Below are 15,303 nucleotides of genomic sequence, written 5' to 3' on the forward strand. Positions count from 1 at the left end.
CTTCAGTAGGAATTGGAAAGCAGTCAGCCTGTGACTGAGCTCATAATAGGCATAAATAAAGTGTAGCTATTATTATCACTTTGGGCATTATCATTTGCTTTTATAAAGAGAGCTAATATGCATAATTCTCAGAGCATACCCTTTCAAATGCCCTGCCAAATAAATTTCTCACATTGGAAAGATGACCTTTCTAACTTTCCTCTTATAAAAGTACTGGGCACATCACATGATTGCTGTTTCATTCTCCAACTTCCAATCCAAATCAGTTATGGCTATAGCATTCTAATTAAATTCATTGGCCAAGTGAGTAAGTATCACCTCTCAGAAAAACCTCTCTGAGTAGCCTATCCTTAAAATTTCTACCATCTCTGTACCACTTGTCTTCAGGTAAACATTCCTTTTTTAAAGTTGTAAAATATACATACAAAAGGGTTTGTGAAGTATACGTGAATATTAAGAATAATAAAATATAAGTATCACCTACTTAATAAAATATTACCCATCTTCATGAAGTCCCCAACGTGCCTCACTCCTCTCCTTTTTCCCTGCCGGAGACAAACACTATCCTGAATTTTGCTTTCAATATTCCTTTGATTTTCGGTGGTTTTAATAAACATTTTATGTTAGAATAGTTTAAATGTACAGAAGAGGTGCAGAGATAGTACAGAGTTCCCATATACCCCACACCCAATTTTCCATATTATTAGCATCTTATATTCGCATCATCCATCTGACACAACAAATGACTCAATCTTATAATTATTATAAACTAAACTCCATACTTTATTTGGATTTCCTCAGCTGTCTTTCTCATGGTTAGACTAGGGTAGAGGGTTTGTGAGGAGGGGGTGGGTAAGACCACAGTGATAAAGCATTATCTCAGCACATCATATTAAGGGTACATTCTGTCAACATGACGCATCACTAATAATGTTAAGCTTCATCCCCTGAGGTAGTGTTTGTCAAGTTTCTCCATTGTACTTACTCTCTCTACCCTTTACCCTTTAAATCGCCTACTCTTTGGAATGAAATTACAATGTGAAGCCCACACATAAGGAGTGGGGAGTTATGATCCACCTTTTTTTGTCTGTTTGTTTTGTTTTTTTGCGGTATGCCGGCCTCTCACTGTTGTGGCCTCTCCTGTTGTGGAGCCGGACGCGCAGGCTCAGCGTCCATGGCTCACGGGCCCAGCCGCTCCGCGGCATGTGGGATCCTCCTGGACCAGGGCATGAACCCGTGTCTCCTGCATCGGCAGGCGGACTCTCAACCACTGCGCCACCAGGGAAGCCCTGATCCACCTTTTTGATGGAATCATTTCTGCATAAATTATTTGGCATTCTACAAGGAAAACTTGTCTATTCTCTCCCATTTAATTATTCAATCATTTATTTATATCAGTACAGACTCTAGATAGTCATTCTATACTTCTGATTATAATCCAAAGTAGTTTATTTTGTTGTTCAAGTCATTTCAGCTTTGGCCACAGGGAGCTTTTGCAGTTGGTTCCTTTATCCTTTCAACACACCCCATCGTTTTGTTTATGGAGCACTTCCTTATTTTCTAGCACTACAAGATGCTCTAGGCTCATTGATTATTTCCAGCCCTAGAATCAGGCAATTCTTCAAGGAGCTCTGTTTCTTTTATTGGAGAATGATATTAGAAACCAAGATTTTGGGGCTGGATGTGCTCTTCAGCTTCTAGGTCCTCTCAGAGGACAGAGCTAGGAACTTAATTCTGTACACTTACCCATGTGTACATTTACACATATCTATAAATATTTCTCTATGTATACATCTGTGTCTATATTAAGCTAAATACAAAGTCATACTGATGCCTCCACTTCTAATCCATTTTCACAAGGTTCATTCCAGCCTTCCCCCTTTTTTATCTATAACTTCCCACTTCAACACTGAGAAACCTGGTTTCTACCATCTGCCATCCATTTACATTATTTGTTCAACCTTCATATATAAGTATAATGGTTTCAGAATTAAACTCCTTTGGAAACAACTTTATCAACTAGAGTATAGTATTTATGTACAGTTCCTTTTATCTTTAGCCTTGTCTCCCATAATTTCCTAAATTATAACAGTTCAAAGAAAGTAAAACGAAGCTAAACAAACCTTAATCCTCCACTTCAATGAGGTTGTTTTATATACATTTTAATACTTATACTCTTTCATCATTCTGCATTCCGACATGAATACTGTAATCTCTTAACTGATTTTAAATGTGCATGCAGTAAAGTTTCACTCTTTGTGCTATGTAGTTCTAGAAGTTTTTAAAAATGTACTAGTAGCACATATCCACCAGTTTAGTATCATGAAGAATAGCTCCACAGTCCTAAAGAGAATCTCTGTGCTTCACGTATTCAATCTCTCCCCTCTCCAAATCCCTGACAACCATTGATCTGTTTTCTATCTCTAAAATTTTGCCTTTTCCAGAATATCACCTGGTTGAAATCATAAGCATGTAGCCTCATCAGATGGGTTACTTTCACTAAGCAATATGCATTTAAGGTTCCTCCATGTCTTTGTGTGGCTTGATAGCTCATTTCTTTTTATCATTGAATAATATTCTATTATATGGATGTACCACAGTTTATCCATTCACCTATGGAAGGACATCTTGATGGCCTCCAGTTTGAGACAATTATGAATAAAGCTTCTATAAACATTTGCCTGAAGGTTTCTGTGTGAACATAAGTTTTCAAATTTATTAGGTAAATTTCTAGGAGCATGACAGCTGGATCATATGGTCAGACTGTGTTTATTAATTTTTGAAATTAATATGGAATTAGACAGTGAGAAGCAAATGATATTAAATTACTATATCATTACTGAATCTTATTAACAGTTAATATTCTTCCTTATAGAAAACATATTAGATATTAATATCTAATTAACATCAGTAATAAATATAAACAAAAGAAGTCTTAAAAATAAACAAAGGCCCTCCTCAAAATGTCCTCGTTTACAACAAATGAATCAGGAATGTTTTGTTTATGTATGTAATGCTTTCTTTTGCCATGTGTAACTTTAAATGGGAGATAAAAATGGTTCTTAAGCACTTGAATTTTGAACAAAACATCAAGATTGACTCCCTTTGGCATCTTTTCCAATATCTTTCTGTACTACAGAGTATCGAAAGCTAAAAAATCTACATTGTCAAGACTCCCTTGCCGCTAGATCTCTGAAAGTGACAGGTTCTCACAATCGTTGGTAAGATTTTTATTTGGATTTGAATTAAGTTTGGGGATGGAGGCAATGGCTTTGACACATCCATTTTCAGCTGGAGGCAATGGCTTTTAACACATCTATTTTCAGCTGATGTAGCTTTAACAAGATGGCAAGGCAGTTTCCTGATCTCTGAATCTCAGTTAAGACCAATAGGAAGTGACCATTTTCCAGTTGCCTACCTTTCTGTTGGTGACAATTAGCAGCATCCATGGAGAGAGACTGTTCTATCCTGAGGTTATGGTGGCCAACCTAGTGCCTGGTCATTCAGCCTTTCCAACTACTTTATAATTGTGTATTTCCCTACTTTTAAACTATTTTTTCTTAAAATTGCTAGGCTGGTTGCAATTATCTATATGTTATTGAACTCTGCTTGATGCAGTCCTCAAAGCCAGGGGACAAATAAGTAACAGGAAAAGCTTTGTGACCCTGTGACTTACCTGTTCTCTTAAGAAAGACATGGGGGGCTTTGCCTTCCCCACAATATCCTTCCAGTCTCCACATCATTAATAACTTCAGACCTACCCTTAGGTTAAATTAGGTTAAATTGCCCAATATGCAATTCCAGGAGCCCTTTATCCTCAAAACACTTCCCCATACATTTTCTAATACCCAAGAATATGTTTAAGAGAGGCTAAGACCTTACATTGCCACAATTAGAACTTAGAACTTAACAAATTTTGGTAAAGTACATATCTGGTTTAAAGGCTGTTTTGGCTTATGATTAGACAATGAAAAAATAAATGATCCTCAATATCTGTTTCCCTTGTCTTATGGGGTGTTGAAGGAAAGAGGAAGTTTTCTAACCCTGAAGGAAGATGAGGTAACGAGAGATGCGGAATGTTGAAAACTGTCATAAAGATCAGAAAAGGGCTGATTAATAACTTCTTAGTTTTGCCCAGAGTAAAAACTATTGACATTAACAGTGATGGGTTATTGCTGTGAGCTCAAACACTGAGGGATGAGTCCCAGGATGGGTTTTCCTGGTGGGGGAAAAAAAGGAACTGGAAGAAAGGTGAAAGTGCCTCAAAAACAAATGTCGTATTTTACAGTTGTGGCTGATGCCAGACCTATTCTCCAAGGAATTATGATGAAAAGCTTTAAAAAATACTCAAAAGCCAGTAATGAACATCTTAATATGCTTTGCCTCATAATTCTAAGAATTATTTTATTACCAAGACATCCTCTAAGATGTAAGCATATGATTTTTACAAATGCATTGTTGTTCTAATATGTGATAGGGTTGTATTTAAAAAAGGAAAACAGGCTAAATATGTGTATACAGCAAAGCATCTTCAATAGGTAATACTTCTCACACTACTAAAAAAATAAATAAATAAATAAATAAAATAAATATGTCGTACTTGTGATATAACTAGACTTATGTCATTAAAGTGAGATTTCCTTCTTTTTCTCTCACAAGGAACTGGCATCTAAGAAAGCTTTTGAGTTTTTTCAAACCAGCATTTCAAAGCTACTTTGCTGGCTGAAATCTAGATGTGGCTTAGCAGATTCAACCACTGAGTTCAAAGACAGTTCTAAATTTGACCCAATATGTTTTCCTCTCTTTAGATATGCTGTAAAGCATCTGAGATTAATGGGGAACATGAATCAAAGGTCTTGGGTCCTGAAAACATCGATAAAGGCAGTCAGCAATTTGAAGCTGGCAGTGGTTGGCCATGGTGTGAGTCAAATAACTGCTGATAGCAAAGAGCTGACAGACGGAATAGCATTTGGTTTGTTTACATGGGTATCTGCCTGAAGGGTTCAAGTCGACTTCCCCAGCCCTGCTATTCTGGTCACTGCATATCTTCCAAGAGTAATCACAGAGTAGGTAAAAAGAATTTTTCCTACTTGGAAAACTAGGGGATGATAATTAATTGGGGGTAGTAGCAATGAGCAAATAACAGATTTCACTATATTCAAAATGTCTTTATTCTGTCCTATCATCAGATTGTCACTCTTTAATAATAGATACACATGGCCAAGTTGGCTCACAGGCTGACCAATGAGCAATAGGTGGGACTTGCGAGGTTTATTCTAATGACAACCTCCAGGTAAGGGATGGAAGGAGGGGAGGGGTGGTGTGGTCAGGCCATCAGTAAAGGGATGCCATTTACCAAAGCCAATCACTACCTCAACATTCCAAAACATTTCAGAACAGCAGTATACATTACTAAGATAAATAAATAAATAATATATATGTACACTTATATATGCATACATAGGTTTATGATTCTATATATATTTTATATGTTATATTATATATATACACATCTATAATATAAATGACTATACAATCAAAAATCACATATTAGTATAGTTATTAGTTAACAGTGAAGGCTCTGGTGTCAGACAACTTTTCAGTCAGACTTTAACTCTTGCTGTATGGCTTGGCACAAGTTACTTAACTTCTCTATATTTCAGTTTCATCAATGGTAAAGTTGATTTAATCATAGTAACTATCTTATATGATTGCTCTGAGTATTAAATGAGATGCTATTTGCTAGGCACATATAAGGACTCCACAAAAATATGTTTTCTTATGGTTATTGTCATTACTACATTATATTGAACAAATTGCTAGGGAGTCACATGATTTCAAGTTAGCAAGTTTATTCTTAACTATGTCAATGCTTTTCCTTTATTTAGAGTATCCTTACCAGTTGCTCTTTTCTCATATGTCTTTTGTACTCATTATTCAACTAATGAGGGTCTACTGTGTGTTTATTACCACTGGGCAAGGTGCACAGTTCTGTTGGGTCCATCTCATAGTGCACTCTGTAAGGGTCTACCCACATAAACATTCAATGGACTCTTGTAAACTGAATGATCATGCTTGACTGTCCTCAAAGCTAGGGCCATTATCAACAATCAACCTTTTGGGTACTAAGTTATCAAATCAAGATAGATTTATAAAGGAAATGAAAAGCTAAACCTGGTAATTCAGTAATCCATTGATGTGCAACAAACCACCGAACTTTTATGGATTAAAGCAATGATTTGTTATTTCTGTTGATTTGAAGAGCTCAGCTGAATGGTTATTCTGTTCCAGGTGGCAGTGGATGGCATTATACTCTTGGGTGCATTTTACTTGGCTGCTGGGCTGGGTTAAAAGTACAGAAGGGCTTCACTCATATATCTGGTGCCTCAGTATTCCTTCACGTGGCATCATTTCCTCTACATGACTAGTTTGGTCTTCCTGACAGTATCATGGTATCAGGGTAGATATACCACTTATATCGCAGCTAAATGCCCCCAAGGTGAAAATGAAAGCCATTAATCTTCTTACAGTCACTTCTTCCACATTTGTTGATCAAAACAAGTCATAAACCCAGCCTAAATTTAATGGGAGAGGGAATAGACACTACCTCCTGATGGGAAAGCAACATACACAGAAAGGGAAATAATTGACCAGGCCCATTTTTAAAAACTCTATCATAGATAAATATTGCTTCAATAGATTTTTAGAATATTATTTTTTATTATAACAACTAAAGCCTGAGTTTACTTTATTAGTGTTTATGTGAAAATAGAAATATTTGTTGGCCTTTTTGTCCCAGGTTAAAGTAGGTAAGATAAAAAGATCTATATTGCTCCCCAAGATTTTTGGACCATTTAGTCCAACTAGTGTAGCTTTGTTTAACCATTTATTTACTGCCCAATATGAACCAGACATTGAATCAAACAATTAATATATAAATATGAGTGAAAAAAGTGAGAGAATTCAATCTTACAATATTTTAGGAGGATGTATAAAATATACCATATTAGACCAATGTGATAAGTATTATGATTTCGGTAAGGGCAGGATGTCATGATTATTAAGAGAAGCACAACACTCTGAACTGGGGGAAGGGTCAGCAAAGTTTTCCTGGCAAAGATGCCATCTAGACTGAGTCACAAAGAGAGAAAGAAGCCAAAAAGGCCATTCAAGGTAGATGTGACAGCAGGATCAAAGAGAGTGAAGACATGTAAGAGCAGAGAGGACATAGAGCTATAAAGGCAGCCGAGTTCTGGCCCCATGTGGTGTGTCAAGTGTGAGACACAGAGAGGCTAGACGTAAGTTTGGACAGAAAAGAGAGAGAAAAATCGGGTAGAGAAATGAAGGAGAATTTAGGGGCACAGGAGTTTGTTTCTTTTTTATTTTTGTTGTTGATTTTTTAGGTTGACTTAAATGTTCTTACAGACTGAAACGAAGGAGCCCAGGAGGAAATACAGTTTGATGATTTCATTAATCACTGCTTTTGAACCTTCTCAGCGTCTCTCAGCTTCACCTGCCTCTCAGGTCCTTGGTCATTTGCTCCATCACAGCTGCCAGTGCAGCAACGAACTGTGAGCGCACCCACATGTGGCCACTGCCTGAGACCAACACCAGAGCTCTGGTTCTTCCCATTGCATCTCAGATGAAACACAAGCATGGGATCTAGCTTCCCCAGAGGCCACCGGAGAGGCCAGGTGGTCCAGGGGTGTTAATATCAATACATTGCCTAATGGGAAACAAGAGGAAGGATGATGCCAACAGATCAGTTCCCTCCCTGCTCCCTCTTTTGAATGGCCCCCAGGGGTGAATTTTCTGTACAGCGCACCTGGAGCTATCTCACATGGCCAAGCATCTGGTTGGTCTCCCTGAGAACCAACTGTATAACATCATCTCATATTTGTCTCACATTCTGCCTGTCTCACTGCCCGCTTCCCAGGCCCTGAGACTGCATATCTCAATAACCACATTACCACTTAAGTCTTACCTCAGATTCTGATTTCCAGGAAACCTCAACCAGGACTAAAATAGAGTCCATAGCAGAGATAGGCATGTACATATTGATTGTCTTATTCATTGCAAAAAAAAAAAAATGTGTTGAATGCTTTTTAGCTTATTATGACAAGCACTTAAGCCGGCCACTTGAAATATTTAAATGAATCAGAAAGAATCCATACCCTCAAGACACTGATAGAAAGGAGAGAGGTATTAAAACAAATGAGTACAAGAAAGTATTCTTCCTGTTAAGGAAAAAGTATGAATGCAGTAGCATGGAATTACAAATGGAGAGCGGTCTATTCAGGGTGACTGTAGGTGTGTGGCTATGTGGCAGGGATGGCCAGGAAGCAGGATGGGGGGGACACAAAATTTCCCCAAAGGAGGTAAGTGCTGAGCCAGTTTGAATTAAATATGCCACACTAACCTGCCTCTTCTTCCAACTGTCAAGCCTGTCTCTGCCTCCAGACACTTGCGTTGGCCTTTCCCTTTGTTTGGAAATTCTGTAGCCTAATCCTACTACATCTACTCATGTCACTTTCTACCAAATCACCTTGTTTTATTTCATGTATAGCAACTAGGACTATGTGAAATTGCATTAAATGTAAGCCCAGTGAAAAAAAGAGAGCTTGTCCCACTTTCTCTTCAATATAATCCAGTGTCTGGAACATAGTAAGTGCCTAGTAAATACTTGCTAATGGATGAATGAAATTATTTTAAAATGACCAAATAATTACAAATTGAGATTCAAGCTCTGAATGGGCACGGCAAAGGCAGAAAGGTTATACAGTCTTTTCTGAAAGACAAGGAAGGGGTTCCCTGAGGAAGCGCTTTTTGAGCTGCTAACAGGATATATAAGCATTAAGGGAGTCAAGAGGTGGGGAGTAGAGGGGCAGAGTATCAGAGCATTCCAAGGAGAGGGAACAGCATGTGAAAGCCCTGAGACAGGGAGCAGCAGAACGCATTCCTGGACCTGAAGTAGGTGAGTTGGGCTGAGGCACAGCAAGCAAGGGAAAGGTGGCAGAAGATGAAGCTGGAGGGAGAGGCAGGGATCAAGTCACTGAAGGGCCTTGTGGCATATTAGAAGTTCTGATCCTATAAGGCCAATGAGGTGTGTTATGAAGGGGGGTGATATGATCAGTTTTATCATTCAAAAAGATTCCTTTGACCACAGTGAGAGGTAGGGTGATGGGTGAAACCACTGCATTCATTCAGGTGTGAGATGGTGGATTCTCAGAGTGAGACAAGGGTGAGGGCAAAGTGAAAGCAGTGCACAGGAGTGAATGATATAACTGTCAAGGAGGACACAGTTAAAAATAAAATCACAGTATAAACATCCAAGAATCAAGAACAACATAATCTGCTTTTATAGTTGGCACCTGCTGAGTACAAGAGGGAGAAGTCAGTTTACAAAAATGAACTCATGATAAAAGGATAAAAATGATAATATGATAAAAATAAAATAATAAAATCTTTTCAGATTGGGAAATTACTCTCTTGTCCTAGTCAGTGCCACACAAACATGACGTGGTGATTATGTATTTCATAAAAATAACACAAGCTTTTTAACCTTTCATAAATTGAAATTTTCATTTTCAAATTAATAATAATAAGAAGTAATATAACAAGTAATCTATGAAGGGATGATTTTAAGACCCATGGCACAAATTATCACCCAGAATATTCTATGACTTCCAATTTCTGCATATCTATAGTGATAGCTACAATTCATAACATTGTTTTCTATGTTCCTTGGGTTTAATGTTCCCTTCTATCCTCTTGTGTTTTCCATCACTATTCTTAGGTCTGTTGTTCACCTTGTCGTGAATAATTAGATGCTGTCTAATCAATGGAAAGATTGCATCATTGGCTCATTGGTGAGCTCCCTAAGGGCCTTTCATCTTTGTATTCTTTGCATTCCCAGTGCCAGACATGGTGCTTTGAATCTATAAAGATTTTTTTTTTTTTTTTTAGTTTATGAAGATCTAGAAGGACTGAGTAACCCTTAAGTAAATTTTGAATGATCAAAGAATGCTTAAAATACGAGCTGCATAATTTTATATCTTACCTGTCTTTTATCTGCTTATTTGAAAGCACATAATTCGATCTAAATGTTACATTAAGCAGAATATTTGATTTTGTAAAACATCCTACTCCCCAATGATGCCAAATAGTAGTTTGTCATAGAAGCAATGTTGTAAGTTTTTAAGTGAGGCTGGCTGATAGGAGGTGCAGCAGTGATTGCAACTTGTCCCTACTCTCATCTATCCTTCCCTAACACACCACCGACTCTCCCCCAAAACACTTTGCTGAGTCTCTTTCTTGTTCTCCTGATTCTAGACTTTTTCTATTGATAAATACCCAAGGCATATTATGCTGGTTACTGGGGCACTTTGTTTTTGTTCTCCCTTTTCCAAAATGGATATAAAGTGTATTCTACCTACCTAAGATTCTGATGAGAATAAAATGAGATCTTTTATTTGAAAGTCTGCTGGAAATGTAAAGAATGAGTACAGATTTAAGATATAAAAAGGATAGTTATTGCAGTGAAAATATGCTAGAGACTGTGGGTATCAAAGATTTTAGGGACCACAGCAGAAAACTTGACAGGTAGACCTAAGAGATCAGTAACACCCATGCAAAGAAAAATATGTAGTGGCTTCCCACTTCTGCTAAGCATAGAGTCCAAAATCCCGAGTATCATCTACTAAACACCTTGCAATTAGATATTAACTGGTATTTGCAGCATTCAGTTTCCAGCCTCCATGCCCTTCCATAATCTGACTTAAATGTCTTTCCTTAGCAGAAAAAGTTCTCTCTCTAATGCACTACTCTCTCCTTTCTGAAGCCTCCTGGCCCCAACATTTTCTTTGATTCCATGGCATTCTGTATCCACTCACACTATGGAAATGTTAACGGAGCTAATGAGATCATTTAGTTGTAGTCTGGTATTTAACTAGTGCTTTAAATGGTAACAACTTGTGTTAAAAGTCCATGTTTTTCATGTACAGGATTTCTGCTGTAGTAGACTAAGATCGCCATGGGGACAGGTCACATCTCACTCATCTTTGTGTTCTCTGGCACTTAAAACAATGTCTGCAACACTGTGGTAGATTAATATATAGTTGTTGAAAAAAATAATAAAACTGCAAATAAGGAAATAAGTTAAAGACTCATACTTTAATACAAAGCAGTCAGCAACCTGGACAGGAATTTAGTGTGATTAACTAGTGTGATTCTGTGATAGACTTTGCTCAAGTTTTATTTTTGCCAGGAATGAATAGCTTACTTTGAATATGGAATAAAAACATTAAAGTGTGTTACCCAAAACAGTATAATGTAATCAAAGTTCTGCTGCTATTTTTTAAAATTGGCATTTGAAGGTGCCAGCTAAAGACCAGAAAAAGTCTTGAGGGTCCACTGTTTTAAACAAATTAAATATTCTGATTTCTTTACATCTCATTAGTTACTATAGTGACTAACTCAATTCTTTCATTTGTGTCTTCCTACTTATATGAATCGAGTTTTCTTTTTCTCACTCTCTTTTCATTTTTCTTTTGTTAACATAATTCTTTGCAAAAGCAATCCAGTTATTTCAGACACAGGCCTATAAATACGAACCTTAGATTCTCATAGCTCAATATCCTATTGAGAAAGAGTTCACATGAAATTTGGGTAACTTGCTTTGATCCAGTTAAGGAGATTATTTATTTCTGAACATGAAAAATAAAAAATTTACTGAAGCCAAAGATATCTAAACATGGTTTTGCTACCCACCAGGGTACGTATAAAAATATTCAATAAAGCCCATTTTAATTCACTTTTTATATCAACAATAAATACATCACCTGTAGTATTTTAGAGGAAGTAGAAAGTATATTCCAATGTTAAGCAAAAACATTTAAAACATTAAATATATTAAATTCCACATGTATAAATATAAGCTTAATTCTATATCTTTTTTTGTATTTGTTCAAAAAAATGTGGTCAAATACAGCATTATCCTCCAGAATATCTTCTACTGTAATAATCTAAAGCCAGATCTCACTGAGCAAGAGAACTTTCTGTCAGATCAGATCTGATAAACTTTGATTTTCCAAATAGTAACAAAGTAGAGTTAATCATATCTAAAGAAGTCCATGTAACCAGATTTGAAAAGAAATATGGACATAAGATGATATAATTCAGAGTTTGTAAACATCAATCTTACATTTTTCTATAATTTTAAATATTTATAAATTACTGATTTTCTCAATAGAGAAATTTACACACTTAGTTCTGTGATAACTGTATTCTTTTTGAGGTAGACTATGAAATTTATATTCATTTGGTTATTTCAAAATGATTGTAATAAATTTTAGAAAATACTCTTGACTATAAGCACATTTTCTTGATCTGATTATTCAAATATCTATCATATAATCTTAGTTTACTTACTAGATATCATTTTACATCTAAATAAAACTATATTTACATGGGCATGTATGGATACATATGCAAACGTTTCCTCAGGATCTTAGCTGCATATAGTTGCTTGTGGAAAATATTTTAACCTTAGTAGTCTGATGACTGACAAACTACTTTTCATAATTGTCAGATCTAAATTCTAAGGTCTAAAGCCAAAATACATTATTTATGTGTCTGTAAATTATGGTGCCAAGAGGTTTTTCAAACTAGTAGGAGAGAACATCAAAGAGAAGAGTACATTTATTCTTATTCCCCAAATAAAATTTTGCTAAGTCATGTCTACTCATAAAATAGATTGAATTAACTATAATTATACAATGCCTGATAATATTACCAGTTAGAGAAAAGTTGAGCCCTTTTATTAACATATGGCTTATGTTAACTTTTGCAAAATACATGAAAAAAAAGGCCTGATCCAATTTTTGTGTTTAATTCATTGATTTTAGTAAGTCATGGAGTTGTTTTGTAAATACTTACAGGTAAAACATCCCCCCCATATGACCTATACAGAAACATACCACACACACACACACACACACACACACACACACACACACACACACACACGCACGCACACACACAGAGAGCTCTTGATATAACATTCCCACATTTTCCTTCATCTTATTGATGAAGAGTGTTGCCTGAAAATAAACCCAACGAAGTCTACCTGCTCACTGGAAAAAGAGGCCCACTGTTAAGCAAAATATATACTTAATTGACAATACTACTTTTAATGCTTTCATAAGACTGTTCATTTATATATCTATCCCTAGACAGTCAGGAAATGTTTATGTCTCCCCATTAATAATCTCTATCTCAAGCTGTTTTATTTCTTGAAAACACTATTGAAAATATGTCCACCTTACAGCTGTAGAACCAGAAAAACAGAATAAAGCTGGAAAATACTGGCATCACCAAGTCCACAGTTGCTGCTGATGTGTTTTCCTAAATGCATAATGCTAACAGTTCTTTTTCAAAGTCATTATTCTTTGGAATATCACTGCATTTTTATAAGCTATAACACTTCTAAAACTCTTTATGAAATATTAACATTAATAATAACATTGTTAATCTATTTTAATATAAATATAATTCATTATGGTATTACAGTCAATGACTTTTTTTTTAATATTTATTTTATTTTGACTGTCTCGGGTCTTAGTTGCAGCTCACGGGCTCTCTAGTTGTGAAACATGGGCTCACTATTTAGTTGCCCCATGGCATGTGGGATCTCAGTTCCCAGACCAGGGATCGAACCCGTGTCCCTTGCATTGGAAGGCGGATTCTTAACCACTGGACCACCAAGGAAGTCCCTGTCAATGATTTTCTTAACAGGTCTATACTTGCCTCAAAGTCCTTCATTGTATTCATCGTACCCTAGCACTTCAGGGACTATATAATTTGGCAGCATTTATTGAATATTTTCTGTATTTTTCACCTACTATAAAATAGTCATCAAATTCAGTTACATGTCCTATTCTCTCTGTCTCATCTTAACTATTAAAAACTGTATAAAAAATGGTCAGCCTTAATCCACAGAAGGAATTATAACCCCTTCTCTATTCCTTGACTTCAAGCTGTGTGAGTTCTTAGTTTTGATTTTTATTCTTTTATTGTTTTTGTTAAAGTTACTTTCTATCTTTTGCAAGAAAGAATGAAAAATTTATCAAATTTAACTCTTACTGCCACAAGAGGTTTCATACTCAAGAGAAAACTCTGAAAAAGGGAACTTAAAGGGGGAAGACCCATCTAGAAAAGGCCAGAGATCATTCTAATGTGAGATGGGGGGTAGTATTTAGATCTCCTTTGCCATTTATGAATTAGAGAAATTATGGATCAGGAAGAACAGATAATTATAGGTAAAGAAGTGCACTACTTAAGAGCACAGCTTCTGGAATCAAATTTCCCAATGTTAAGGGTGGGTCCCAGTATTTCCTAAGTGTGTGAAACTGGGATAAATGAAAACTTTACTTAAGCATTTGTTTGGCATCCATCAAATAGGTAAAATAGTTAATTAATCAATTACTTGAGGTTTAAACAAGGTAACTCCTGTTAAGAGGCTAGCACATTGCCTGGCTTAGAGTAAAAATAAATAAATGTAAATATTATTATTATTAGGTTGGAGGACCCACTTAGGGAAACCATAAATTTGTTGCACAATTTTAGGATATTCCTCTGCAACTTTAGCTGCCCATGTAGAAGATCAAATAAGAACAGTAGGCAGTATAGTCATTTTCACAATATTGATTCTTCCAATCCAAGAACATGGTATTTCTCTCCATCTGTGGGCATCATCTTTAATTTCTTTCATCAGTGTCTTATATTTTTCTGCATACAGGTCTTTTGTCTCCTTAGGTAGGTTTATTCCTAGGTATTTTACTCTTTTTGTTGCAATGGTAAATGGGAGTGTTTCCTAAATTTCTCTTCCAGATTTTTCATCATTAGTATATAGGAATGCCAGAGATTTCTGTGCATAAATTTTGTATCCTGCAACTTTACCAAATTATTGATTACCTCTAGCAGTTTTCTGGTGGCATCTTTAGGATTCTCTATGTATAGTATCATGCCATCTGCAAAAAGTGACAGTTTTACTTCTTCTTTTCCAATTTGTATACCTTTTATTTCTTTTTCTTCTCTGACTACCATGGTTAGGACTTCCAAAACTATGTTGAATAATAGTGGTGAGAGTGAACATCCTTGTCTTGTTCCTGATCTTAGAGGAAATGCTTTCAGTTTTTCACCATTGAGAATGATGCTTGCTGTGGGTTTGTCATACATGGACTTTATTATGTTGAGGTAGGTTCCCTCTATGCCCACTTTCTGGAGAGTTTTTTTTTTTTTTTT

The 15,303-nt window shown here is 36.1% G+C and overlaps 1 protein-coding gene across 1 annotated transcript in view; it reads right to left on the minus strand.

Annotated features, from left to right (window-relative positions):
* The window catches only part of ZNF804B (zinc finger protein 804B), a 511,655-nt gene that overhangs the window by 395,015 nt on the left and 101,337 nt on the right, over positions 1 to 15,303 (minus strand). The window lies entirely within an intron of this gene.

The sequence above is a fragment of the Lipotes vexillifer genome, unplaced genomic scaffold (genome assembly GCF_000442215.2).
Source record: "Lipotes vexillifer unplaced genomic scaffold, Lipotes_vexillifer_v1.1 scaffold617, whole genome shotgun sequence".
Classification (NCBI taxonomy): Eukaryota; Metazoa; Chordata; class Mammalia; order Artiodactyla; family Lipotidae; genus Lipotes; species Lipotes vexillifer.